This window comes from Littorina saxatilis, linkage group LG3 (assembly GCF_037325665.1).
Source record: "Littorina saxatilis isolate snail1 linkage group LG3, US_GU_Lsax_2.0, whole genome shotgun sequence".
In the NCBI taxonomy this organism is placed as follows: domain Eukaryota; kingdom Metazoa; phylum Mollusca; class Gastropoda; order Littorinimorpha; family Littorinidae; genus Littorina; species Littorina saxatilis.
The window spans coordinates 7,248,881-7,274,324 of NC_090247.1; the positions used below are offsets into that span (position 1 = coordinate 7,248,881).

The 25,444-nt window shown below is 40.2% G+C and overlaps 1 protein-coding gene and 2 long non-coding RNA genes across 8 annotated transcripts in view; 2 read left to right on the top strand and 1 right to left on the bottom strand.

The window, feature by feature from the left end:
• The window catches only part of LOC138961517 (adhesion G-protein coupled receptor G6-like), a 437,302-nt gene that overhangs the window by 175,076 nt on the left and 236,782 nt on the right, over positions 1 to 25,444 (bottom strand). The gene's annotated exons all lie outside the window — the stretch shown is intronic.
• On the top strand, positions 908 to 20,818 carry LOC138961524 (uncharacterized). The gene is made up of 3 exons (XR_011454211.1): positions 908 to 1,001; positions 1,102 to 1,136; positions 20,764 to 20,818. It is a non-coding gene; the product is annotated as an uncharacterized lncRNA (long non-coding RNA).
• Positions 7,588 to 11,705, top strand: LOC138961525 (uncharacterized). The gene is made up of 2 exons (XR_011454212.1): positions 7,588 to 7,983; positions 11,506 to 11,705. It is a non-coding gene; the product is annotated as an uncharacterized lncRNA (long non-coding RNA).

The following is a 25,444-nucleotide window of genomic DNA, read 5'->3' on the forward strand; positions in this document are numbered from 1 at the left end:
TCAGAACATGATGAAGAATAAAATAAAAGTAATTTTGGATCGTTTTATAACAAAATAATTTTAATTACAATTTTCCGATTTTTAATGACCAAAGTCATTAATTAATTTTTAAGCCTCCATGCTGAAATGCAATACCGAAGTCCGACCTTTGTCGAAGATTGCTTGGCCAAAAATTCAATCAATTTGATTGAAAAATGAAGGTGTGACAGTGCCGCCTGTACTTTTACAAAAAGCCGGATATGACGTCATAAAAGACATTTATCGGAAAAATGAAAAAAACATCTGGGGATTTTATACCCAGGAACACTCATGTAAAATTTCATAAAGATCGGTCCAGTTGTTTGGTCTGAATCGCTCCACACACACACACACACACACACACACACACACACAGACACACACACATACACATACACAGACAGACATACACACACACACACACACACACACACACACACACACACACACACACACACCACGACCCTCGTCTCGATTCCCCCTCTATGTTAAAACATTTAGTCAAAACTTGACTAAATGTAAAAATAGAACGCTCGATCATAAGGCTCCCATCAAACAAAAATTTCGTAAATTTAAGTGTAGTTGCACCCCCACCGATATGCACCGCTTCCCCTGCCTACCCATCTCCCTCCGTCAACTTCTCGTGCGTACACCCTACCCACCCATCCACCCACCCCCTCCCTACTATTTACCTCCCTCCATTTGTTTGAATGTCAAGTCTAGTGGTTTGTCATCATCGCACTGTGCGTAGTAGCTATGTAGACCCCACCTATAAACCCCACCCCCTTCCTGAACTGTCATTGAACTCCATCGTAACCACCACCCCCCCCCCCCTCTCCCAACATATCTCCACCCCTTTACACAAACCCACACCCTCGAGCAGCCGGGAAGTATAAATAAAAGTTGACTTGCCAAAACGCCTCGAAGTATCATCTGGACACGTCTGCCGCTGTCCTCCAAAATATTACGCTTCGAATACTTCGGTAAGATGTTTTTCTCCTCTTGAAATGTAGAAGGTGAAGAAATTTGAAGTGAAAAGACTTTTGAAAAATGTTAACAGAAAAAACTTCTTCTGTTTTGCAGAAAAAAACCCACTTACCCGGATTGAACCGAAAATGGTGAGATGAGGACAATTTTATTAAAAAATGAATTGTTATTTATCTATTTATTCATTTATTCATTCATTTATTTATCTATTTATCTATTTATTTATTTATTTGTTTATTTATTTATTCATTTATTTGTTTGTTATCTTGTTCCTTATTTATTCATTTCATTTTTTATTTCATGTCCATGTATGTATTCACGTATCTTTGATATGTTATTGTTTGATTTTGTGTTATTTAAAAAAAGTCTTTGTTGATAAACGAACTGATCTATTTTCTTGCTTATTTATTGATAAACGTAGCAAAGTCTTCCGCTGAAGTGCAAATTTCTACATCAAACTGCCAAAGTGATTTCAGATTCAGGAATAAATATTACATGGAATGCTGGCTAATGTCTTTTCTCGGCGAATTACGAATTGTGTGGATCGCTGGTTTTATTGTCTTTCGGAATAACTCGAGTAGAATGCATTCAACTATCAAAAGAACTTATGTCACACGCTCTCCTTCTTTGCCACTACTAAAGCAAACGTGTGCAGGATAGTTAATTTTTTTTAAACCTCAGTTGCATGCAGGTTTGCTACTACATTTATTTTTTGCCTTCTTTCTTCTTTTTATATTTAGTCAAGTTTTGACTAAATATTTTAACATCGAGGGGGAATCGAAACGAGGGTCGTGGTGTATGTGCGTGTGTGCGTGTGTGTGTGTGTGTGTGTGTGTGTGTAGAACGATTCAGACTAAACTACTGGACCGATCTTTATGAAATTTGACATGAGAGTTCCTGGGTATGAAATCCCCGAACGTTTTTTTCATTTTTTTGATAAATGTCTTTGATGACGTCATATACGGCTTTTCGTGGGGTTGAGGCGGCACTGTCACGCTCTCATTTTTCAACCAAATTGGTTGAAATTTTGGGTGAGTAATGTTCGACGGAGCCCGGACTTCGATATTGCATTTCAGCTTGGTGGCTTAAAAATTAATTAATGACTTTGGTCATTACAAATCTAAAAATTGTAAAAAAAAAATTTTTTATAAAACGATCCAAATTTACGTTCATCTTATTCTCCATTATTTGCTGATTCCAAAAACATATAAATATGTTATATTTGGATTAAAAACAAGCTCTGAAAATTAAATATATAAAAATTATTATCAAAATTAAAATTTCGAAATCAATTTAAAAACACTTTCATCTTATTCCTTGTCGGTTCCTGATTCCAAAAACATATAGATATGATATGTTTGGATTGAAAACACGCTCAGAAAGTTAAAACGAAGAGAGGTACAGAAAAGCGTGCTATCCTTCTCAGCGCAACTACTACCCCGCTCTTCTTGTCAATTTCACTGCCTTTGCCGTGAGCGGTGGACTGACGATGCTACGAGTATACGGTCTTGCTGCGTTGCTTTGCGTTCAGTTTCATTCTGTGAGTTCGACAGCTACTTAACTAAATGTTGTATTTTCGCCTTACGCGACTTGTTTTTCTTTGTGTATATACTATAATTCAATACAAGGTATCTCCAAACATTATTTATTAGAAAATGTTCGTAAATTTGTTTGAATCCTAGAAACCCCTATATAATGGAAAATGTGTTGGCTAAACAATTCATTGTTTACGTAAATAATTTATTGTTTACGTAAATAATGATTTATTTAGCAACATTGCTGATTGTTTATAAACAATGTAATATAAGTCTAAATAATATATTGTTTACGTAAACAATATATTATTTAGACGTATTTTACATTGTTTGTAAACAATCAGCAATGTTGCTAAATAAATCATTTTTTACGTAAACAATGAATTATTTACGTAAACAATTCATTGTTTAGGTAAATAATGAATGGTTTACGTAAACAAAAAATTATTTAGAATTGTTTTACATTGTTTATAAACAATTACTTATTTTGCACATGAGCTTCTAAATAATGATTATTTAGCTAAAACTGGTGAAAAAAACATGAAAAATAATTATTTGACAAATGGAATGCCATAGGAAACCGCGATTTGTAAAAATGTAAAAATATCGCATTTAACAAAGTAATGCATACCTTTTATTATAATTAATATTTGTTGTTTAGAGCCTCTACACTGAGTGGTGGGGGTGGTTTTAGATCCACATCCCATTATGGTACAATCACAGTTTTTGCCCCGTCCCATTTTCGCGACATTTTACTTGCCAAGCGTCATTTCAATAACAATAGCGTGACATCCCATTTTGACACCATCCCATTTGGCCGCCATGCCGTTTCGCCGCCATTCCATTTTGATTTATTCTTCTTGCCAAGCCTTACTATACTACTATACTAGGGAAACATTGCGTTCACGCGAAATCCCTATTTGCCACAATCCAAAATGTCCCGAAATAGGGATGGCGGCGAAATGGGATAACGGCAAAACGGCATGGCAACAAAATGGAATGTGGGGCTAGTGGTATGACACGGTGGTAAAATGACACTTGGCTTGTGAAATGTCGCAGAAATGGAATGGGGGCGAAATGGGATAACGGTGCAACGGGATGGCGACAAAATAGAATGTGGCGCTAGTGGTATGACACGGTGGTAAAATGACACTTGGTCTGTGCAATGTCGCAGAAATGGGATGGGGCGAAATGGGATAACGGCGAAACGGGATTGTGCCAAATGGAAAGTAGAGGTAATGGTTCATGACTTGGCGGTAAAATGACACATGGCCAGTGGAATGTCACCAAAATGGGATGGGGACGAAATGGGATTACGGCGAAACGGAATTACGCCAAAATGGGATGTAGAGCTAATGGTACGTGACATGGTGGTAAAATGACACTTGGCCTGTAAAATGTCGCTAAAATGGGAAGGGGGTGAAATTGGATAACGGCGAAATGGGACTAATAGATCCCTTGACTTTGGGGTAGTGCGACTCTGTCACTGCTAGCTTTCCACTGGGAGGAAGTGACCGGAATTTCCCAGCGATGGGACATCCTAGTAAGGAAAAAATTAATCTTAAAATCAACAGTCGCGCTACCCCAAAAGTCAAGGTATTTTGTTTTTGTCCCTTGACTTTGGAGATGACAAGAAAATTTCGGGCGCAAAAACCTGATTTGTACAAATCATGTTTTTACAAATCGCGAGGCGCGCCCCGTGATTTGTAATTTTTTACATTTAGTCAAGTTTTAGTCAAGTCGCTTTTATTTCCGCGCCTCGCTGCTGTGTGCCATTTTATTTCTATGCCCAGTGGCAAGCATAGCCCTTGATGCTGATTTTTAGACCACCTGTGCTTGCTGACCTCTTACTATGTTTTCGCTGTTGTTGTGAATTTTATTTCTTTTAAGTCGTGAGATCTCCCGACTCTGCTTTTACATTACCTTTTAGTCCTGAGTTGCTAAATTTATTTTTTTATTTTTTTAAATAGCCCTGGTGCTTTTGCAAACAAACAAACAAATAGCCCTGGTGCTGTACTGGCCGATATATTGGTGGCCTGTCTCGTACTCTGTGTGTCTTGTCTGCGTCTGCTGTGTACAGATTTCATGGTGACAACTGTTCTTGTTGGAATGTGAGTGTAAAATAGCCATATGAAATACACAGAGCTGGACTCTGCAATTTTTAATTACTCCTTTATGGCGGATTTGCCAATGGATTCAACCCGGTTGGGTGTCGAACGCTGAAGAAGAAGAAGAACCCGGTTGGGTGAGAAAGACTGGTGGAGCCTTGGCGACCAATCTGATATGTCCGGTACCTCGGTCGACTCCAGCGCGATCGCCTCGGCGACAAACGGCAACACTCCAACTCACAGGCGATACTAGAGTGGGACGTGTCCCCCACGGCAGAGGGCTTAAAACTAGCAAGACAGGAAGAAAAAGATTTCCAACTTGCAAAAAGTAAACAAGTCGCGTAAGGCGAAAATACAACATTTAGTCAAGTAGCTGTCGAACTCACAGAATGAAACTGAACGCAATGCAATTTTTCAGCAAGACCGTATACTCGTAGCATCGTCAGTCCACCGCTCATGGCAAAGGCAGTGAAATTGACAAGAAGAGCGGGTTAGTAGTTGCGCTAAGAAGGATAGCACGCTTTTCTGTACCTCTCTTTGTTTTAACTTTCTGAGCGTGTTTTTAAGCCAAACATATCATATCTATATGTTTTTGGAATCAGGAACCGACAAGGAATAAGATGAAAGTGCTTTTAAATTGATTTCGACAATTTAATTTTGATAATAATTTTTATATATTTAATTTTCAGAGCTTTTTTTTAATCCAAATATAACATATTTATATGTTTTTATAATCAGCAAATGAGATGAACGTAAATTTGGATCGGTTTATAATTTTTATTTTTTTGTTTACAATTTTCAGATTTTTAATGACCAAAGTCATTAATTAATTTTTAAGCCACCAAGCTGAAATGCAATACCGAAGTCCGGGCTTCGTCGAACATTACTTGACCAAAATTTCAACCAATTTGGTTGAAAAATGAGGGCGTGACAGTGCCGCCTCAACTTTTACAAAAAGCCGGATATGACGTCATCAAAGGTATTTATCGAAAAAAAGAAAAAAACGTTCGGGGATATCAATCCCAGGAACTCTCATGTCAAATTTCATAAAGATCGGTCCAGTAGTTTGGTCTGAATCGCTCTACACACACGCACACACACACACGCACACACATACACCACGACCCTCGTTTCGATTCCCCCTCGATGTTAAAACATTTAGTCAAAACTTGACTAAATGTAAAAACTGAAAACGCAGGAAAACCAATGATAACACTGACACAGGTGACAAATCACAGGGTGCTCCTCCTCCCACCAACAACAAAAGCCAGGCCACTGAAGGGGCCCCACTGAAAAACCAACCCTAACGGGCCAAAACACATCAGGTGTAAACCAGTCTAAAACTCAAAATCAAAAGACAGCCAGAAAAAGATTATTTCAGGAAAAAACCATCCCCACCCCAGAGTTTTTGGAATTCCCCGTCATAGTCGAAGACCTGAGGGAGGGCCCGGCCACCCGTCACGGACTCGGTCTACGGCTTCGTTAGACAATCAACGTAATCTCTTGTGGAAGAAAACGTCTGTCACACGACCAAGTCGGAATAGCAGGTAATATTACACACACTGTTTACGCTGTTTATGCAGCTTGAAAAAAAACCCATCGGTAGCTGTAAATCAAGAAGACTTATTTACAATCGGCAATTTCAGTTTTGTCAGGGTCTGTTACAGTTTTAAATGAAATCTTGGGATCTGTTTTCCGCGTCTATTCCATAAAAAATAGAAATTTTAAATGGAATTTTTGTGTGTTTATTTATGTTTATATGGCCGTGATTTCAGCATTCCCTTTGAATTCATTTGTTGTCAGTCTTCAAGGGTACTATGTTGTCTTTACCGTGAATTCTCTCACTGGCTCAATCACTCCGGCGTCTTTCTTTCTTTCTTTTTACATTTAGTCAAGTTTTGACTAAATGTTTTAAACATATGGTGTCCACGCCACCATTGTGGAGTTTTTTTTGGTCGAATTCGGCCGATTTGAAGAATTTGGGGAATCTAGTGTACCTTAATTAAGACGCACCTGGCCCGGTTTGCTCAATAAAGCACCACAAGTATGCTAAATAATTAATTAAACATGATTAAATTGGCGACTGCTCTCCACCATTTGAAGATTAAAATTGGCCGTCATAGACTGGTTTTCATCGCGAGCGTGCCGTTCATTTGTAAACAGGAATCGCTTGACAAGTGGCCCCCTTCATCCCCCCCTTCCTCGTCCTGATATGGCTCTGCGTAGTCGGCTGGACGTTAAGCAACAAATAAACAAACAAACAAACAAAAAAGCGTGCCGTTTTCATGACGACCCAAAACAATGGCGGATGGGATGTAAGAAATCGACTCAAGGTGGTTCATAAAGCAGCAGACTGACTGGGAACGACACAGAATCACGAGAAAGTCATGCTCGACGCACAAAATGCAAAGTTATCAACACGCGGCAAGCAGTGGAAAAGTTGGATTGAACTGCATGAGTGTTATACCATCGTGACTGTGGCGGTGTGCGCTGACTACCCACGACGCAGAGCTCTCTGCTGCTGCCGGGATTTGTAAGTAAAGCAAGTGTTGTGTAGACTTTGGACGGTGTGTGTCACTGTGTGTGTGTGTGTCTGTGCACTGCACAGGAGCTTGTATCAAAGTTCCGGTCGATCATTATTTACTCCTTCATCCCTACAGTCTTCTTACAACTACATACTACGCATTCGCTAGCCTAGTAAGGGCGTACATGCAGGACTAAATAATGATCAACTGGCGGTTGGGTACAAGCTCCTGTGGTGCACTGTATAGGACTGGAGACTGAGACTGACACTGTGACAGACAGAGTAGGTAATCCCCCTAAAAATTGTTTTGAGATGGAAAAAGTAAGGTCAGTCATCACAGTCTTTTGATGTAGTGCAACAGAAAATGTTATTTATAACTGACATTTTATATTGTCAGCGGTATGAGTTTTTCTGTGCCTAAAGTTTTTAATGTTGTGATTTTGCAGGAAAAACTATGATTGAAGCTTATTGTAAGGCTTTGTGAAAGGGTAACTTTTTAACGAAGAACACATTCTTCCTCGGACAGCGTTCATTGAAGCAAACACTAAATGCGGCAGAATCTCATTCATCCTTTCTTTTTTAACTGCCATTTTTAAGTGTCGCTGTGCATGTTGAAAGCTTCATGTTCAGAACTGATGTTGCTGTAGAACTGTATGTAATTGGCCAGCCTTTGGTTTACACTTAGTGGTTTATATGTTGCTATAATTACTAAAACTATTTTTTTTAATTTTCAGGGGAAAAGCACCCGGACATCAAACATTCTTGCAATGTGTGGCAATAATGGTTTAAAATATTTCGGACAAAGCTCAAGGTGAGTTTAAATGTTCATAATTCTGATGTAAGTCAAGCTTATCTTTTATCTTGAGTAACTATCTCTGTCATGTCTCTCTCAGGCTGCGCGACCGACAGGAACCGATTCCTTGAGTGTGGCCAATTGTTCCCCATTTCTGGTTCACTTGAGCTGCAGGCAATTTTGTTGAGTGATTAAAAGTTATGGATTCTTTAAAAAGGTGTATGTTTTGAAACAGTATTTTTCTTCTTCATGGTTATAAAAAAAACTGCAGCACCTGTGTTCAATTTCTGAAGATGCATTATTACTACAGTGGCACCCCCCTTTTACGACCTCAAACAATCTGAGAAAATCGAGTCTAAAAAAGGAACGAGTCTTAAAATGGGGGTAATTTTACAGAGGTTATGAACAGAAAATGTGAGAAAACAAGGTCTTAAAAAGAAGGGAGTTTTAAATTGGGGGGTCATAGAAGGGAGGTTCCACTGCATTAATCATGCCATGGAAATCATGATCAGTTTACAGATAAATACAATGACAATTAAAAGCAATTTGCAGCCCAGTGTCTTATTATTTGATCATATTCTGTCTATTTTTATCATTGCATCTTTGCTACAGAAATTTATGGTTACATCTTGACCAAAAGTCAATTATTATCAATAAAGCAAACAACATGCGCACACAAAAACATACTCAATTGTCAAGAACAGTGTCTATTTTATTCCATGTAGATCTCAAATCCACAGGCACACATCCTCTGCACAGTTCAAAGGTGCTACACATGAAACTATTCTTGGAATTCGAGCACTTTTCAACACATGTATATACATGTATTTGTTTTGCACAAGTTTTACTAGACCTGTGAATTCAACGCATTAATCAATACACTTTCAGGACTCTTCCCCAGACTTTAATGCTCATGTCAGCTGTTTCCATGCACAAATAGTCACCCTGTATGTATCTTTCGCTTGATATGCAAGTGTCTAAACAGAAAGAAACAAGTCGCGTAAGGCGAAAATACAATATTTAGTCAAGTAGCTGTCGAACTCACAGAATGAAACTGAACGCAATGCCATTTTTCAGCAAGACCGTATACTCGTAGCATCGTCAGTCCACAGCTCATGGCAAAGGCAGTGAAATTGACAAGAAGAGCGGGGTAGTAGTTGCGCTAAGAAGGATAGCACGCTTTTCTGTACCTCTCTTTGTTTTAACTTTCTGAGCGTGTTTTTAATCCAAACATATCATATCTATATGTTTTTGGAATCAGGAACCGACAAGGAATAAGATGAAAGTGTTTTCGACAATTTAATTTTGATAATAATTTTTAGAGCTTGTTTTTAATCCGAATATAACATATTTATATGTTTTTGGAATCAGCAAATGATGGAGAATAAGATAAACGTAAATTTGGATCGTTTTATAAATTTTTATTTTTTTTTTTACAATTTTCAGATTTTTAATGACCAAAGTCATTAATTAATTTTTAAGCCACCAAGCTGAAATGCAATACCGAAGTCCGGGCTTCGTCGAAGATTACTTGACCAAAATTTCAACCAATTTGGTTGAAAAATGAGGGCGTGACAGTGCCGCCTCAACTTTCACGAAAAGCCGGATATGACGTCATCAAAGACATTTATAAAAAAAATGAAAAAAACGTTCGGGGATTTCATACCCAGGAACTCTCATGTCAAATTTCATAAAGATCGGTCCAGTAGTTTAGTCTGAATCGCTCTACACACACACACACACACACGCACGCACACACGCACGCACGCACATACACCACGACCCTCGTTTCGATTCCCCCTCGATGTTAAAATATTTAGTCAAAACTTGACTAAATATAAAAACACTAAAAACCAAACACAAAAATTCATTCAGTGAGAGTGAATGTACACACATCCTAAAAAACACGAAATGAATAGTCATTCTGTCAGTCATTGATACTGATCCAAGCCATTGATGTGACGAAGAAAGGGGTAAGTTTTTTTTAAAAGCTAAAATCTTTCAGAGGGAAATGGTGTTATCAAACACTGGTCGTTTCACATGCTCCCAGTAAATCACTGAAAGCAGACCTCTTCAACTTCAGAAGACCCTCCCTCGTCTTCTTTTTGAGGGGCTATCCAGAGATACTCCAGTGCCGAGAGTATGAAATAAATCAAGGTCAAATAACTAAACCGAGCAATGACATCATACACTAAGAACTGCTTTACACATTTTTCCTACCAAAATACATGTGACCTTGACCCAAGGTCAAGGTCATCCAAGGTCATGCAACACAAAGCTGTTAATTCAAGACATAGGAAGTACAATGGTGCTTATTGGCTCTTTCTACCATGAGATATGGTCACTTTTAGTGGTCCACTACCTTATTTTGGTCACATTTCATAAGGGTCAAAGTGACCTTGACCTTGATCATATGTGACCAAATGTGTCTCATGATGAAAGCATAACATGTGCCCCACATAATTTTTAAGTTTGAAACAGTTATCTTCCATAGTTCAGGGTCAAGGTCACTTCAAAATATGTATACAATCCAACTTTGAAGAGCTCCTGTGACCTTGACCTTGAAGCAAGGTAAACCAAACTGGTATCAAAAGATGGGGCTTACTTTGCCCTATATATCATATATAGGTGAGGTATTCAATCTCAAAACCTTCAGAGAAAATGGGAAAAATGTGAAAAATAGCTGTTTTTTAGACAACATTTATGGCCCCTGCGACCTTGACCTTGAAGCAAGGTCAAGATGCTATGTATGTTTTTTGGGGCCTTGTCATCATACACCATCTTGCCAAATTTGGTACTGATAGACTGAATAGTGTCCAAGAAATATCCAAGAAATACGTTAAAGTTTTTCGGACGGACGTCCGGACGGACGTCCGGACGGACGGACGACTCGGGTGAGTACATAGACTCACTTTTGCTTCGCATGTGAGTCAAAAACCACACACACAACATATGTTCAAACACTGATCCAAATGTTGGGGGTAAGCGTTTATTAGGTACTAACGGCGCTTACAAGGTAGATTACAGTACATTAAAAAAGCAAAAAACAATATACATTATTTGTATTTTTGACCAAATTATGACATTTTACACAGATTGAGACAGTCAGTGTTCCTCAAGGTGAACAAGGACTGTCAAGGTGTGTGTAAAATGTCATATTTTGGTCAAAAATACAAATAACATTTATGTATCGATTGGTTCTGGTTAGAATTCCTTTTAATTGTTTTTTTAATGTACAAACATGCACTATTTTGTAGTCTCAGCTGGCCGTCTAATATGGAATGTGACAGAGCATGTGTAAACCAACCCACACAGAAACGCACTTTGTTTAACACCACAATGTACTCCAATGCAGGCAGCAAGGAAGAAAGTCAGTGTACTGGCCAGTTGGATCTATAATGTCATTCCTATGACCCATACACAGCAACTGCACATGGCAACTCTTACACCTTCACCCGAATAGCCAATATCTTTCCTCAATAAAACTCTGAATGATGCCTATCGTTTGGCTTTATTGATCTTTCCCTCTTCTTCTTCCAGGACCAGGGCATCTTCAATCTCTTCTTTGTGTGTGGGCCAGTAGGAGCCTGCTGTCATCAAGCACCAGTGCCTTGAAGTCCTGGAGCATAAACAGAAAATCACATATCAGTGAAGACACTTAATTCAAACTTCGAAAAGGGTTGAAAAAATTAACCAAATGCAAGAAAAAGTGTGAAAATAAAGAGTTACAGAAGAGTGTTTGTAATCTATTCATGTACGTAATGGATTGCAAGTGTGAGTAAAAGGTGGTGGTGGGTGGGAGAGGGGGGATGGGATATACCTATGGGCATTGGCTTTCCAGATTTTTAGCATTCTGACACACTGAGAAGTGTGAAAATGTGACGTGCTCCTGACGAGCAAAAGTGTCACACATCTTTAGCTACTTGGAATGAATGCCCAGTTTACCATTGCATTGTACAGTGAAACCCTAACTTTGCCCCCCCCCCCCCCCCCCCCCCCCCCCTTTTAAAAAAAACACAACATTTGTCTTAAAAGACACTACTTTCTCAGATTCCTGTTTATAACCTCTATTCTAAGACATTCTGCTTTTCTTTGATTGAGTTTGCCGAATATACATATATATATATATATAGAATGAATACCCGCTTCGCCGGGTAGCCGGCTTCGCCGGGAAGAAGTACTTAGAGCCGTACGCCGGCTTCGCCGGGTCCGAACAATGGACCCGCCAAGCTTAGGTCCCTCCCAGATTCGTGGAATGGGAACAGCACGAAAATGATTCAGTGGCCATAATGCCATTCCTGACCATATCGAGTCCCATCCTTGTCGACGAATGTAACCGTGTTAATCACCTTTGGAGGCGAACTCCACTCAAACAGGACTGAGCAAGTTATGGCTTCTAAAAGGAAGGCCAGTACATAAATTTACGTTAAAATTAATATTAAAAGTCCTACGGTTTTGAGCCATTAAGGACTTGAGTGTTTGTCCGCTTTCTAACATAAATTTACACAAAAGCCGCCAGACCACATCACAAACAGAACTGAACAATGCACAGGTGTTGCTCACATAGAGACACACACACACACACACACACACACACACACACACACACACACACACACACACAAAAACACAGAGAAGCCGTATCTATAGAGAGATAGATGACAGTGTATTTTTCGCGTGGCTATAAATTGATTCGACCTTTGCACTTTTACAGTGAGGATAATTTACGGGTCCAATTTACGTTCTGGACACTGCGTTGACCTTCTAAAAATAGTAACAGTAACAGAACGCCGGGAATATCCGAAGACGCTCCACTCACACTATAGTGCACCATTACGAAGGAAGGGAGGTAAACGCTGAAAACCTGGAGAATATGAGAAGATAAGGAAGAGTTACTTATAATGGTGAAATGAACACAAAAACCAAAATCGATTCAGCGCTGCGCGCTGAGAGCACGTGTTGAAATATCTCATCGATGATATTGTGTCCGGGGTGTAGCTGAATACGGTGTCCAAATTTGAAAAAGATCCACCGAGAACTTTGGCGTTGTGATGTGGTGTAGCGGCTATGGTGTGTCGGTATGGGGGCCCGGGTAGCTGAGGTGGAACCAAAATCGGTTCAGCGCTGCGCGCTGAGAGCACGTGTTGAAATATCGACCAGGTTGTGTCCTGTACCGGGTCAACCTGAATATGCCCACCAAATTTGAAGCAGATCCATCGAGAACTTTGGCCGTGCATGGCGAATACACAAACAGATACACAGACACACAGACACACACACAGACACAAGTCGTATATATATATATATATACACACAGCATGACTGACAAACTAGGCCATTCCACTCAAAAGGGTTCTTTTTTGGGGAAAAGAGAGAGAAGTAAGGGGAGTTGATGTATGGGGGGTACATACTAAAAATTGGGGGACCTATTTAAATATCCCCACCTGTCTGTGTTACGTCTGTGTAAGTGTCTCTCTGTCTGTTTGTCTCTGTCTTTGTCTTATTGAAATATCCCCACCTGCCGGTTTATATTTTGTGTGTGTATATGACTGACAAACTAGACCATTCCACTCAAAAGGGTTCTTTTTGGGGGAAAAGAGAGAGAAGTAAGGGGAGTTGATGTATGGGGGGTACATACTAAAAATTGGGGGACCTATTTAAATATCCCCACCTGTCTGTGTAAGTGTCTCTCTGTCTGTTTGTCTCTGTCTTTGTCTTATTGAAATATCCCCACCTGCCGGTTTATACGGAAAGAGCTGTATTACCGTGACGTCTCTGTGAGTCTCTCTCTCCCTCTCTCTCTCTATCTGTAATATCTGCCTCTGCCTTTATGTACGGAAAGAGCTGTATTTGGTGTGTGTGTGTGTGTGTGTGTTTGTGTGTGTGTGTGTGTGTGTGTGTGTGTGTGTGTGTCTCTCTCTCTCTCTCTCTCTCTCTCTCTCTCTCTCTCTCTCTCAGTGTCTCTTTCTCTATCTCTGCGTCTCTTCTATGTGCCTCTGTCTGTCCAACTCTCTGTCTGCCTATATCTACGGAAAGAGCTGTATCATGTCTCTGTGTGTGTCTCTCTCTGTCTTCTATCTGCCTCTCTCTGTCTCTGTCTGCCCATATCTACGGAAAGAGCTGTATTATGTCTCTGTGTGTGTCTCTCTCTGTCTTCTATCTGCCTCTCTCTGTCTCTGTCTGCCTATATCTACGGAAAGAGCTGTATCATGTCTCTGTGAGTGTCTCAGTCTCTCTATGTCTTTGTGTCTCTTCTATCTGCCTCTTTCTCCCTCTCTCTGTCACTCTCTGTCTACCCATATCAACGGAAAGCTGTATTATGTCTCTGTGAGTCTCTCTCACCCTCTGTCTCTGTGTCTCTTTTATCTGCCTCTCTCTGTGTCACTCTCTGTCTGCCTATACCTACGGAAAGAGCTGTATTGTGTCTCTGTGAGTGTCTCTCTCTCTGTATTTGTGTCTCTTCTATGTGATTCTCTCTGTGTCACTCTCTGCCTATATCTAAGGAAGACTGACTGTATTATCAGTGTCTCTGTGAGTGTCTCTTCTATCTGCCTATCTCTGTACCACTCTCTGTCTGCCTATATCTACGGAAAGAGCTGTAATATGTCTATGTGAGTGTCTCTCTCTGTGTCTCTTCTATCTGCCTGTCTCTGTCTGCCTATAATTACCTACGAAAACAGCTACATTATACGCACTGCAGACAGAGAGTGGGACTGAGAGAGGCAAATAGAAGAGACATACAAAGAGAGAGACGCTCAAAGAGAAATAATACAGCCAGTCTTTCCGTAGATATATATATATATTATAAATTTCTATATATATATATATATAGAGAGAGAGAGAGAGAGAGAGAGAGAGAGAGAGAAAGAGAGAGAGATACATAATACAGCTGTTTTCGTAGATCTAGGCAGACAGAGTGGGACAGAGAGAGTCAGATAGAAAAGACACAGACAGAGAGAGAGACACACACTCACAGAGACATGATACAGCTCTTTCCATAGATATAGGCAGACAGAGACAGAGAGAGGCAGATAGAAGACAGAGAGAGACACACACAGAGACATAATACAGCTCTTTCCGTAGATATAGGCAGACAGAGACAGAGAGAGGCAGATAGAAGAGACACAGACAGAGAGAGACACACACAGAGACATGATACAGCTCTTTCCGTAGATATAGGCAGACAGAGACAGAGAGAGGCAGATAGAAGACAGAGAGAGACACACACACACAGACATACTACAGATCTTTCCGTAGATATGGGAAGACAGAGAGTGGGACAGACAGAGGCACATAGAAGAGACGCAGAGATAGAGAAAGAGACACGGGGAGAGAGAGAGAGAGAGAGAGAGAGAGAGAGAGAGAGAGAGAGAGAGAGAGACACACACACACACACACACACCAAATACAGCTCTTTCCGTACATAAAGGCAGAGGCAGATATTACAGATAGAGAGAGAGAGAGAGAGAGAGAGAGAGAGAGAGAGTGAGAGAGAGAGAGAGAGAGAGAGAGAGAGAGGGAGAGAGAGACTCACAGAGACGTCACGGTAATACAGCTCTTTCCGTATAAACCGGCAGGTGGGGATATTTTAATAAAACAAAGACAGAGACAAACAGACAGAGTGACACTTACACAGACGTAACACCGCCAGGTGGGGATATTTAAATAGGTCCCCCAATTTTTATTATGTACACCCCATACATCAACTCCCCTTACTTCTCTCTCTTTTCCCCAAAAAAGAACCCTTTTGAGTGGAAATGTGTAGTTTGTCAGTCATGCTGTGTGTATGTCGTATCCATTCTGTACAATTTGCGCATTATGTATAATGAGCAGCATATCGTGCTCATTGTATACAATGAGCAACAAGTTTTGCTCATTGTATGCAATGAGCAAAACTGTTGCCCATTGTATACAATGAGCAAGACCATAAAGTTGCACATTGTATACAATGTGCACCGAGTGAGCAAGATTGTTGAATGACATTCAAGCTACACTGATATATGAATCATAGTGAATGGTAAAGTGTTCAAATAACGATGTTTGTTATGTTTAAGCATTGTTTTAATTCTCATTTCGCTAAAACTAAACAGTGTATTAAGAATTTAATTAATGTAAATTAAAGGGGCAGAAAACAACTAAAAACAACTTTGTTTTAAAAAATTCTTTGATGCATAGGAACCACTTTAGTGAAACCGCACATCGATAGCGCTGTTAGTTTGGCTGGAAATAACATTTAACTTTGTAGTGGAAGTAGAATGACGTCATATTTTTTATTTTAAAACGGCCGTAACTCGCTTCAAATTTGACCAATATGCATGCGTTTTTTTTGTTTTGCTTTCGGCGTTTTGAACTGGCGTGCATGTGATAAGAAAAAGAATGGAACGAAAAATCCAAAACAATTTTTTTTCAAAAAAATATTCAAAATCTTTTCTTTTTTTTAAATATATTTTTTGTTACATTTACCTAGAGTAAAGAGTAAAGAGTAAGCAATCTCTTTTTGGCCCGAAAACATGAAACGACAGCAACCTGTTGACTGCCCCTTTAATTAAACAATAAAAACAAATACAACAATTAATGTTGTTTCAACACACGCACACACACATAACATTCGTTCATAATAACGCTCACATTGTCATGTCATGCTAAAAGTAAGAGATAGAAACAACAACGTCAGCTAATGAGAGCGTCGTTTTCACCGCTTTTCACACTTTTTCTATTTGTGAGTAAAGGGTTCAAATAACGATCTTGCAAACTACGTGCGATTTTGACCAAATAGGACTGAACCGAACTCGTGTTTGAAATTGTTTGGATTGTCTGTCCACTCTCTTTCTTTCAGTATTTTAGTTTCGGTGTCAGTGTCAGTCTGCCCGGCGATAGAACGCGACCACCATGGATCAAAATCGAACTAAGTTTGATGCAGAAGTGCAACGTCAAAGTGTTGGCCACGTGAAGTGGTTCACACAGGAAGACCTTACCACCATGACGGAAAGAGTTCGACAACTGAAACTCGGAAGCCAAAAGAAGACGCCCAACGACTACAAACTCGTAAAGCGATACGACGTAATCGAAGTTGCACATTTCCAAAGACTGATTGTGGCGGGATCGAATCCTGCACGATATTTCGTAGCTCTGGAAGACGTCTACAACGTCATCAAAGAAGCCCACGCAGCTTGCGGCCACGGTGGTGAGAAACGCATGGAAAAGGAACTACACAAAAAGTACGCCAACGTCACTCGGCAACAAATCAAGATTTTCCTTGCTCTGTGTTGCACGCTGAAGAAAGCGAAATTGAACAAAGGTGTTGTGGTGCGGCCCATACTTTCCAATAACTTCAACTCAAAGTTCATAGTTCGTGTACAGGAGCAGGGTCGAGCGAAGAGACAAATCAGTATTTACTGTGCCGGCGGACATCGCAACATCAGACTGTTCGTACCCAAGTTAAAAGTTAGAAGAAATCAAAAACGGGCAGCAGAACACATGCTTGAATCGGCAAGGAAAAAGTTAAAAGTTGCAGATGTGAATGATTGCGTGCGCGTACCTATACCGATGTATGACAGAGCCAAAGGTGATCAAAGAAACCTACTCGGAGTCATCACTGAAGTGGACCGCGACAGAGGAATGTACACCATTGCGACAAGACACGGACGACTCGCCTCGAAATTCAGTCGAAACCAGTTCGAAATCAACGAGAGCAGGTTATTTACCCAAGATGACATTCCAGAAGAAAACCGGAACAAGACGAAATTAGTCAGAGAGACCGCCATCGCAACCAGCCGTGGACACGGCCAAGGCTACGCTAAATGTAACTGCCTCGGAGTATGCACAACAAACAAATGCAAATGCTTCAAAGCTCGGCTTCAATGTACTTCTCATTGCCACCCCCGATCTGCTAAATGCAAGAACCATCATGCTTAAAAAAGAAGCAGGTGACCTCTGTGGTACGTTGTTGTCGTTGTTTCCATGTTTTAGCGTGACATGAAAACATGAGCGTTATTAGCAAAAGCGTGAAAGGCGGTGAAAACGACGCTCTCATTAGCAATGACATGCCAATGTGAGCGTTATTATGAACGAATGTTATGTGTGTGTGCGTGTGTTGAAACAACATTATTTGTTGTATTTGTTTTTATTGTTTAATTAATTTACAATAATTAAATTCCTAATGCACTGTATAGTTTTAGCGAAATGAGAATTAAAACAATGTTTAAACATAACAAACATCGTTATTTGAACACTTTACTCACATATTCCCTTCAACCATTCACTATGGTTCATATATCAGTGTAGCTTGAACGCCATTCAACAATCTTGCTCACTCGGTGCACATTGTATACAATGTGCAACTTTATGGTCTTGCTCATTGTATACAATGGGCAACAGTTTTGCTCATTGTATACAATGAGCAAAACTTGTTGCTCATTGTATACAATGTGCAAGATATGCTGCTCATTGTACATAATGCGCAAATTGTACAGAATGGATACGACATATATATATACTCCCGATATACCCCCAACTCCTTCTTTGCGCTATGTACAGAAAGTACTGAGTTGGGGGGTATATCGGGAGTATATATATAGACAGTCCATGGGAGAGTAGCACCGCATTCAAGTACACTCTACTTGAAGTGGTTCTCTCCCTTGAATATCAAACCAGAATCGGTTTCGTTCCGTTTGAGAATAATTTCCGGTGGGGGTATATAGGGATATTGCCGACTTGTCCTATTGAAAGCTTTATTTCCTGTCAGACAACGTTAACTTAAGCTGGAAAATGACACTTACCTTTTCAGACTAAAATGATCGTCAGGAAGACGCCATTGTTGACACATTTGACAAGGGAAATCACCCAACCATTACAAGAGTGCTCTTTGCTTGGAATCTGTTACGACAATTAATTAGCTATCAAAACTGTTGAATTTGCAAAGTTAAGTTATTCCTCATGGATGGTAGCATTATTTGTAACGTAGAATCTTACGGTGATGCTTTGAAAGCGATCTGAAGGCCTTTTCCCGGCGGATACTATCCCTTTAACATAGAGGGGGAATCGAGACGAGGGTCGTGGTGTGTGTGTGTGTGTGTGTCTGTGTGTGTGTGTGTGTTTCGTTCGTTCGTTCGTTCGTTCTTTCTTTTTCTTTCTTTTTACATTTCGTGAAGTTTTGACTAAATGTTTTAACATAGAGGGGGAATCGAAACGAGGGTCGTGGTGTATGTGTGCGCGTGTGTCTGTGCGTGTGTGCGTGTGTGTAGAGCGATTCAGACCAAACTACTGGACCGATCTTTATGAAATTTTACATGAGAGTTCCTGGGAATGATATCCCCGAAAGTTTTTTCTTTTTTTTGATAAATACCTTTGATGACGTCATATCCGGCTTTTTGTAAAAGTTGAGGCGGCACTGTCACGCCCTCATTTTTCAATCAAATTGATTGAAATTTTGGCCAAGCAATCTTCGACGAAGGCCGGACTTCGGTATTGCATTTCAGCTTGGTGGCTTAAAAATTAATTAATGACTTTGGTCATTAAAAATCTGAAAATTGTATTTGTTTTTATTTTTTTTCTAAAACGATCCAAATTTACGTTCATCTTATTCTTCATCATTTTCTGATTAAAAACATATAAATATGTTATATTTGGATTAAAAACAAGCTCTGAAAATTCAAAATATAAAACTTATTATCAAAATTAAATTGTCCAAATCAATTTAAAAATTTAAAACTTTCATCTTATTCCTTGTTGGTTCCTGATTCCAAAAACATAGATATGATATGTTTGGATTAAAAACACGCTCAGAAAGTTCAAACAAAGAGAGGTACAGAAAAGCGTGCTATCCTTCTTAGCGCAACTACTACCCCGCTCTTCTTGTCAATTTCACTGCCTTTGCCATGAGCGGTGGACTGACGATGCTTCGAGTATACGGTCTTGCTGCGTTGCATTGCTTTCAGTTTCATTCTGTGAGTTCGACAGCTACTTGACTAAATATTGTATTTTCGCCTTACGCGACTTGTTTTTTCTTTCTTTCTTTCTTTCTTTCTTTCTTTCTTTTTTTTTATCTTTCTTTCTATCTTTCTTTCTTTCTTTCTTTCTTTCTTTCTTTCTTTCTTTCTTTCTTTCTATCTATCTTTCTTTGTTTAAACTGTTTTATTCAACGTTTGTGCATTATTTACAAAAAACGCATATTGAGTAAACAACAACAAGCATAATGCTTATAGTGGTGTTTACAGTTTTCTAGAAAATTACATATAAATGGCGGCTATTGTACAGTTTAAATGAAAAGCAAGCAAACATGAAAGGAAAATTGAATGAAAATTGTACATCAAAACAAAAATCCGTTTAAGAATACATATATAATATTTATGGTGTTAGCGAGTAAGAGATAGGGAGGGAGAGAGGGAGGGAGGGAGGGGGAAAGTGAGAGAGAGGGGGAGAGAGAGAGAGAGAGGGGTAGAGAGAGAGAGAGAGAGAGAGGGGGAGAGAGAGAGAGAGAGAGAAAGAGAGAGAGAGAGAGAGTGTTTGTGTGTGTTCGTGTACGTGTGTGTGTGTGCGTGTGTGTGCGTGCGTGTGTGTGTGCGTGCGTGTGTGAGTATGTGTGTGTGTTTGTGTGTGTGTGTGTGTCGGCGTGCGTGTGTGTGTGTGTGTGTGTTTGTGTGTGTGTTTGTGTGTGTGTGTTTGTGTGTGTGTGTGTGTGGAGAAAGAGCAGGAGGAGGAAGGGGTAACTGAAAGTAAACCTGTAAACCTATATTTATGTATCGGGATTTGTTTTTGTTTTGTTTTGATTTTTTTTATCTTCTTCTTTCTTTCTTTCAGACGATGACGCAATACACTTCGCTGTTTGTGCTACTGGTGGCACTGTCAGGTAAAATTAGCAATACACTTCGCTGTTGCTGCTAGTGGCACTGTCAGGTAAAATTAGCAATACACTTCGCTGTTCGTGCTGCTAGTGGCACTGTCAGGTAAAATTAGCAATACACTTCGCTGTTGCTGCTAGTGGCACTGTCAGGTAAAATTAGCAATACACTTCGCTGTTTGTGCTGCTAGTGGCACTGTCAGGTAAAATTAACAATACACTTCGCTGTTTGTGCTGCTAGTGGCACTGTCAGGTAAAATTAGCACTGACTTATGAAGAAAGAAGGCGTTCAGTAGTTCTCTGAAAATCTTTTAATAAATGTGTACAAGTTAATTATATGTCATATGTTTGATTTGATTGATGTATGGTTTTGCTCTTTTTTCGAGGGTGTGTCTAAAACACGCGGGGACACGCGGGGACACACGGGGACACACGGGGACGGTGAATTAGCACGCCGGGACGTTATATAATAGCATTCTGACTATCCTTTATGTATTTTTTTTATTTTTTTTTATTTTTTTTTTTACTTAATATTTTTTTTTTTTTTTTTTTTTTTTGGTCAGAATGTTATAAAATAACGTCCCCGCGTGCTATTTAACCGTCCCCGCGTGCAGTAAAACTGTCCCCGCGTGTCCCCGCGTGTTTTAGATACAGGGGGTGTCTAAAACACGCGGGGACACGCCCCTGTGTCTAAAACACGCGGGAACACGCGGGGACACACGGGGACACACGGTAACGGTGAATTAGCACGCCGGGACGTTATCTAATAACATTCTGACTATCATTTATGTATTTTTTTATTTTTTATTTTTTTTTTGCTTTATATTTTTTTTTCATTTTTTTTTCAGAATGTTATAAAATAACGTCCCCGCGTGCCATTTAACCGTCCCCGCGTGTCCCCGCGAGCAGTAAAACTGTCCCCGCGTGTCCCCGCGTGTTTTAGACACGTGTCTAAAACACGCAGGGACACGCGAGGACACGCGAGGACACACGGGGACACACGGGGACGGTGAACTAGCACGCCGGGACGTTATATAATAATATTCTGACTATCCTTTATGTATTTAAAAAAAAAAAAAAATTTTTTAACTTAATATTTTTTTTTTCATTTTTTTTTCAGAATGTTATAAAATAACGTCCCCGCGTGCTAACTAACCGTCCCCGCGTGCAGTAAAACTGTTACTCGCGTGTCCCCGCGTGTCCCCGCGTGTCTTGTGTCTAAAACACGCGGGGACACGCGGGGACACGCGGGGACACGCGGGGACACACGGGGACACACGGGGACGGTGAATTAGCACGCCGGGACGTTATATAATAACATTCTGACTATCCTTTATGTATTTTTTTTTTTTTAATTTGTTTTTTACTTAATACTTCTTTATTTATTTATTTTTTTGTTTTGTTGGTCAGAATGTTATAAAATAACGTCCCCGCGTGCTATTTAACCGTCCCCGCGTGCTATTTAACCGTCCCCGCGTGCAGTAAAACTGTCCTCGCGTGTCCCCGCGTGTTCGCGGGGACACGCGGGGACACACGGGGACACACGGGGACACACGGGGACGGTGAATTAGCACGCCGGGACGTTATATAATAACATTCTGACTATCTTTTATGTATTTTGAAAAAAAAAATAATATTTTTTTTTACTTAATATTTTTTTTTTTTGGGGTCAGAATGTTATAAAATAACGTCCCCGCGTGCTATTTAACCGTCCCCGCGTGCAGTGAAACTGTTACTCGCGTGTCCCCGCGTGTCCCCGCGTGTCTTGTGTCTAAAACACGCAGGGACACGCGGGGACACGCGGGGACACGCGGGGACACGCGGGGACACACGGGGACGGTGAATTAGCACGCCGGGACGTTATATAATAACATTCTGACTATCCTTTATGTATTATTAAAAAAAAAAAAATTTGTTTTTTACTTAATACTTCTTTTTTTATTTATTTTTTTGTTTTGTTGGTCAGAATGTTATAAAATAACGTCCCCGCGTGCTATTTAACCGTCCCCGCGTGCTATTTAACCGTCCCCGCGTGCAGTAAAACTGTCCTCGCGTGTCCCCGCGTGTCCGCGGGGACACGCGGGGACACACGGGGACACACGGGGACGGTGAATTAGCACGCCGGGACGTTATATAATAACATTCTGACTATCTTTTATGTATTTTGAAAAAAAAAAATTTTTTTTTTTTACTTAATATTTTTTTGTTGTTGGTCAGAATGTTATAAAATAACGTCCCCGCGTGCTATTTAACCGTCCCCGCGTGCAGTAAAACTGTTACTCGCGTATCCCCGCGTGTCCCCGCGTGTCTTGTGTCTAAAACACGCGGGGACACGCGGGGACACGCGGGGACACGCGGGGACACGCGGGGACACGCGGGGACGGTGCATTAGCACGCCGAGACGTTATATAATAACATTCTGACTATCCTTTATGTATTATTTAAAAAAAAAAAATTGTTTTTTACTTAATACTTCTTTTTTTATTTATTTTTTTGTTTTGTTGGTCAGAATGTTATAAAATAACGTCCCCGCGTGCTATTTAACCGTCCCCGCGTGCTATTTAACCGTCCCCGCGTGCAGTAAAACTGTCCTCGCGTGTCCCCGCGTGTCCGCGGGGACACGCGGGGACACACGGGGACACACGGGGACGGTGAATTAGCACGCCGGGACGTTATATAATAACATTCTGACTATCTTTTATGTATTTTGAAAAAAAAATTTTTTTTTACTTAACATTTTTTTTTTTTTTTTTTTTTTTTTTGGTCAGAATGTTATAAAATAACGTCCCCGCGTGCTATTTAACCGTCCCCGCGTGCAGTAAAACTGTTACTCGCGTGTCCCCGCGTGTCCCCGCGTGTCTTGTGTCTAAAACACGCGGGGACACGCGGGGACACACGGGGACGGTGAATTAGCGCGCCGGGACGTTATATAATAACATTCTGACTATCCTTTATGTATTTAAAAAAAAAATTGTTTTTATTTTGTACTTAATACTTTTGTTTTTTGTTTGTTTTTTTGTTGGTCAGAATGTTATAAAATAACGTCCCCGCGTGCTATTTAACCGTCCCCGCGTGCTATTTAACCGTCCCCGCGTGCAGTAAAACTGTCCTCGCGTGTCCCCGCGTGTCCCCGCGTGTCCACGCGGGGACACGCGGGGACACACGGGGACACACGGGGACGGGGAATTAGCACGCCGGGACGTTATATAATAACATTCTGACTGTCCTTTATGTATTTAAAAAAAAAAAAAAATTTTTTTTACTTAATATTTTTTGGGTTTTTTTGTGGTTTTTTTGGTCAGAATGTTATAAAATAACGTCCCCGCGTGCTATTTAACTGTCCCCGCGTGCAGTAAAACTGTCTAAAACACGCAAGGACACGCGGGGACACGCGGGTACACGCGGGGACACACGGGGACACACGGGGACGGTGAACTAGCACGCCGGGACGTTATCTTATAACATTCTGACTATCCTTTATGTATTTAAAAAAAAGTTGTTTTTTTTTTTTACTTAATATTTTTTTTTTTTTTTTTTGGGGGGGGGGGGGTCAGAATGTTATAAAATAACGTCCCCGCGTGCTATTTAACCGTCCCCGCGTGCAGTAAAACTGTTCCCGCGTGTCCCCGCGTGTTTTAGACACACGGGAACGGTGAATTAGCACGCCGGGACGTTATATATTATCACGTGCTGAAGTTTTCCGACCTCCTTTTGTTGGTTAACTTTTTAACTTTTTAATTTTTAATTTTCTATCTATATAATTGTGTGTTTATGCGTCCCAAGGACAGATTGTAAGAAAAGGCTTAGCCTTAAATCTTAATCCTTAATAATAAAGTTCAATAAAGTTCAATTCTCTCTCTCTCTCTCTCTATCTCTCTCTCTCTCTCTCTCTCTCTCTCTCTCTCTCTCTCTCTCTCTCTCTCTCTCTCTCTCTCTCTCACTCTCTCTCTCTCTGTCTCTCTCTCTCTTCCCCCCCTCATGGAACAAAGAGAATAAGACTTTTTTTGATTGGCTGTCTTTGTTTTATTATTCATCATAATTACAATTATATTTTGTGTGTGGAAATTTTTTTTCAAAGTGGCCATGTTTCTGAAAATTAAAAAGAAGTAATGAATGTAACTCAGATCAAAACAATCTCAAGAAAGCAGAAAGACACACACACACACACACACACACACACACACACACACACACACACACACACACACACACACACACACACACACACACACACACACACACACACACACACACCGAAAATAAATAGATAAATGCTCTTTGGTTACAAACTATATATAGCAGGCACAACGTTCTTTTGTTGAAAATCTGAAAACATACGTTAAAGTAGGAAACATAAACAATCTCATTATAAATGTGCATTAATTTGAAGCAAGCGTTATGCATCTTGCCCAAACACAGCCATATCTGTTAGCGACAAACAGTAGTAATTCTAACTTCAAATCTCTATCATGCTGAGGCGTTCGTGTTTCAAACGCGAAGGAGATTAAAATCCAAGATTAAATTGAGAAAGATAATCCATGTAGGATATCTGGTGAATAAGCTGTTTGTCGTACAAACGAGAAACACATTAAAGGTTGATATAAAACTCGATAACAGTAAGAGCAGAAATAGTCAAAAAAC